Here is a 4965-nt window from a genome sequence, read left to right as displayed (position 1 = left end):
TGTATTCCAGTCTATAGAGAAACATAATGGGGATGTATTCCAGTCTATAGAGAAACAAAGGTATAGCATAGAGAACATAATGGGATGTATTCCAGTCTATAAGAAAACATAATGGGGATGTTTCAGTCTATAGAGAACATAATGGGGATGTATTCCAGTCTATAGAGAAACATAATGGGGATGTATTCCAGTCTATAGAAAACATAATGGGGATTGTATTCCAGTCTATAGGAAACATAATGGGGATGTTTCCAGTCCTATAGAAACATAATGGGGATGTATTCCAGTCTAGAGAAACAAATGGGATGTATTCCGTCTATAGAAACATAATGGGGATGTATTCCAGATCTAGAGAGAAACATAATGGGGATGTATTCCATCTATAGAGAAACATAATGGGGATGTATTCCAGTCTATAGAGAAACATAAATGGGATGTATTCCAGTCTATGAGAAACATAATGGGATGTATTCCAGTCTATAGAGAACATAATGGGATGTATTCCAGTCTATAGAGAAAACATAATGGGGATGTATTACAGTCTATAGAGAAACATAATGGGATGTATTCCAGTCTATAGAAACATAATGGGGATGTATTCCAGTCTATAAGAGAACATAATGGGGATGTATTCCAGTCTATAGAGAAACATAATGGGGATGTATTCCAGTCTATAGAGAAACATAATGGGATGTATTCCAGATCTATAGAGAAACATAATGGGATGTATTCCAGTCTATAGCAGAAACATAATGGGATGTATTCCAGCTCTATAGAGAAACATAATGGGGATGTATTCCAGTCTATAGAGAAACATAATGGGGATGATTCCAGTCTATAGAGAAACATAATGGGGATGTATTCCAATCTATAGAGAAACATAATGGGGATGTATTCCAGTCTATAGAGAAACATAATGGGGTGTATTCCAGTCTATGAGAAACATAATGGATGTACAGTCATATAGAGAACATAATGGGATGTATTCCAGTCTATAAGAAAACATAATGGGGATGTATTCCAGTCTATAGAGAAACATAATGGGGATGTATTCCAGTCTATAGAGAAACATAATGGGGATTATTCCAGTCTATAGAAACATAATGGGGATGTATTCCAGTCTATAGAGAAACATAATGGAGGATGTATTCCAGTCTATAGAGAAACATAATGGGGATGTATTCCAGTCTATAGAGAAACATAATGGGGATGTATTCCAGTCTATAGAGAAACATAATGGGGAATATTCCAGTCTATAGAGAAACATAAATGGGGATGTTATTCCAGTCTATAGAGAAACATAATGGGGATGTATTCCAGTCTATAGAAACATAATGGGATGTATTCCAGTCTATAGAGAAACATAATGGGGATGTATTCCAGTCTATAGAGAAAACATAATGGGGATGTATTCCAGTCTATAGAGAAACATAATGGGGATGTATTCCAGTCTATAGAAACATAATGGGGATATTCAGTCTATAGAAACATAATGGGGATGTATTCCAGGTTATAGAGAAACATAATGGGATGTATATTCCAGTCTATAGAGAAACATAATGGGATGTATTCCAGTCTATAGAGAAACATAATGGGATGTATTCCAGTCTATAGAACCATAATGGGGATGTATTCCAGCTATAGAGAAAACATAATGGGGATGTATCCAGTCTATAGAGAAACATAATGGGAGTATTTCCAGTCTATAGAAAACATAATGGGGATGTATTCCAGTCTATATGAGAACATAATGGGGATGTATTCCAGTCTAGAGAAACATAATGGGGATGTAATTCCAGTTATAGAAAACATAATGGGGATGTATTCCAGTCTATAGTGAGAAACATAATGGGGATGTAATTCCAGTCTATAGAGAAACATAATGGGGATATTCCAGTCTATAGAGAACCAATAATGGGGATGTATTCCAGCTCTATAGAGAAACATAATGGATGTATTCCAGTCTATAGAAGAACATAAATGGGGATGTATTCCAGTCTATAAGAAACATAATGAGCGGATGTATTCCAGTCTATAGAGAACATAATGGGATGTATTCCAGTCTATAGAGAAAACATAATGGGGATGTATTCCTGTTTATTGAGATACAAATGTGCATGCTGGGAGTCTGGTGGTAATTTTAGGTAAAACTTAAATATAAGACTTGGTAAAATGTATAATGTGTGAACATCAATGGAATATTATGTTAAACTTAAAACAAATATCCTATAAACATCTTAAAATTTCCAAAAACATATTTGGAAATTACTAGAATTATGAGAACATTCTCCGCAGCTTAACAAATACAAAGCGAAAACAGGTTTTTATATTTGTTATATATATATATACATTGTGGTGACACTAGAGGAGTGGTGACACTAGAGGTGTAGAGGTGTGGTGACACTAGAGGAGTGTCACCAAAATGTCCAAAAATTTGAAAACAGAAATACCTTATTTACATAAGTATTCAGACCCTTTGCTATGAGACTCGAAATTGAGCTCAGGTGCATAATGTTTCCATTGATCATCCTTGAGATGTTTCTACAACTTGATTGGAGTCCACCGGTGGTAAATTACATTGATTGAACATGATTTGGAAAGGCACACACCTGTCTATATAAGGTCCCACAGTTGACAGTGCATGTCAGAGCAAAAACCAAGCCATGAGGTGTGATAGAAAAATTACATACTTACCTGATTTGTTTGATATTAAAAGTAAATTGTTATATATTTAACTAAGAGTAAGACTGGCCTGCCAAGGCTGAGTTTTTATGGTGTCCACTCTAGCTTCCTGCAGCTTGTCTGGGCACTGAGGAAATCGGTTTTACTACAGGGTGATAAAACTTTACAGCCACATTGTATTCCATGGACAGTATGTGGGGTGATTGTAACCGAGATAGAGAGAGCCTGGAGGAACAGAACAAAAGCCTCAAWATTCCTAATTATCCTGGCATCTGGGGGACCACACCAGAGGCAGATGACAAGAGGATGAACCCAAAGTGGCTTATGTTGCCCTAGAGGAGTGGTGACACTAGAGGAGTGGTGACACTAGAGGAGTGGTGACACTAGAGGAGTGGTGACACTAGAGGAGTGGTGACACTAGAGGTGTAGAGGAGTGGTGACACTAGAGGAGTGGTGACACTAGAGGTGTGGTGACACTAGAGGAGTGGTGACACTAGAGGAGTGGAGACACTAGAGGCGTGGAGACACTAGAGGCGTGGTGACACCTCTATGCTGTAATGCATAAAATTCACTAGCTTGTATGTGAAGCAGTAATTGTTTCAAAACATCTCCTACCATGTCACTGATGCATTTTTTGGCCCTTTTCCCCCAGCATTGTCCTAGCCATATTCTCGGCAGCAGGAAGAATTAAGTCCTKCACAATAGTATGTGGCTTGCCTGTCCTAGCCACTCGGTAGCTCACCATATTAGACTTTTCTAGCCTCTTCTTATTAATGGTATCTGTTGCTTTTATACATGTCTTACTACTCGAAAGTCTTAATTCTCACTCAAAAAACTCCCGTGGCATATTTTATATTTTTCAAATGTGAACACTAGAGGAGTGGAGACACTAGAGGAGTGGTGACACTAGAGGTGTAGAGGAGTGGTGACACTAGGGAGTGGTGACACTAGAGGTGTAGAGGAGTGGTGACACTAGAGGAGTGGTGACACTAGAGGTGTGGTGACACTAGAGGTGTAGAGTGAGTGGTGACACTAGAGGTGTGGTGACTAGAGGAGTGGAGACACTAGAGGTGTAGAGGAGTGGTAAATAGAGGAGTGGTGACACTAGAGGTGTGGTGACACTAGAGGAGTGGTGAACTAGAGAGTGGTGAACACTAGAGGAGTGGTGACATAGAGGAGTGGTGAACACTAGAGGAGTGGTGACACTAGAAGTGGTGAACTAGAGGAGTGGTGACACTAGGGTGTAGAGGAGTGGTGACACTAGAGGTGTAGAGAGTGGTGACACTAGAGGGAGTGGGTGACACTAGAGGTGTAGAGGAGTGGTGGCACTAGAGGAGTGGTGACACTAGAGGTGTAGAGGAGTGGTGACACTAGAGGAGTGGTACACTAGAGGTGTGGTGACACTAGAGGAGTGGTGACATAGAGGAGTGGAGACACTAGAGGCGTGGAGACACTAGAGGCTGGTGACACCTCTATGCTGTATGCATAAAATTCACTAGCTTGTTATGTGAAGCAGTAATTGTTTCAAAACATCTCCTACCATGTCACTGATGCATTTTTTGGCCCTTTTCCCCCAGCATGTCCTAGCCATATTCTCGGCAGCAGGAGAAATTAAGTCCTCCACAATAGTATGTGGCTTGCCTGTCCTAGCCACTCGGTAGCTCACCATATTAGACTTTTCTAGCCTCTTCTTATTAATGGTATCTGTTGCTTTATACATGTCTTACTACTCGAAAGTCTTAATTCTCACTCAAAAACTCCCGTGGCATATTTTATATTTTCAAATGGTCATGTTTTTGTTTAAACGTCTGCGGAAGAGTGAAGGTTTCCCACGAGAGAGTAACGGTTCATGTGATTGGATGTTCATTATTTCCCACGAGAGAGTAACGGTTCATGTGATTGGATGTTCATTATTTGTCTAGGCTACCTGTACTTGACATTGTGTTGTTATTTAATGTTATTTTTGCCAGTGAAACGAGGCTCTCAGGCAAAAAAACCTCACCCAAATGTATAGCCCCATTGTACCCCCGACGGCATTGCACGCACCCCTGTTTGGGAATACCTGGGCTAGGGCAGGAGATAGGGTCTATGGGCTAGGGGATAGGGGCTAGGGGATAAGGGCTAGCGGATAAGGGTAGGGCAGGAGATAGGGTCTATGGGCTAGGGGATAGGGGCTAGGGGATAAGGCTAGGGCAGGAGATAGGGTCTATGGGCTAGAGGAAAGGGGCTAGGGATAAGGTTTAGTGGATAAGGGCTAGGGCTAGTCTATGGGTAGCCGGATAG

The sequence above is a fragment of the Salvelinus sp. IW2-2015 genome, unplaced genomic scaffold (genome assembly GCF_002910315.2).
Source record: "Salvelinus sp. IW2-2015 unplaced genomic scaffold, ASM291031v2 Un_scaffold3472, whole genome shotgun sequence".
Lineage (NCBI taxonomy): Eukaryota > Metazoa > Chordata > Actinopteri > Salmoniformes > Salmonidae > Salvelinus > Salvelinus sp. IW2-2015.
Note: the sequence above shows the minus strand (reverse complement) of the source record.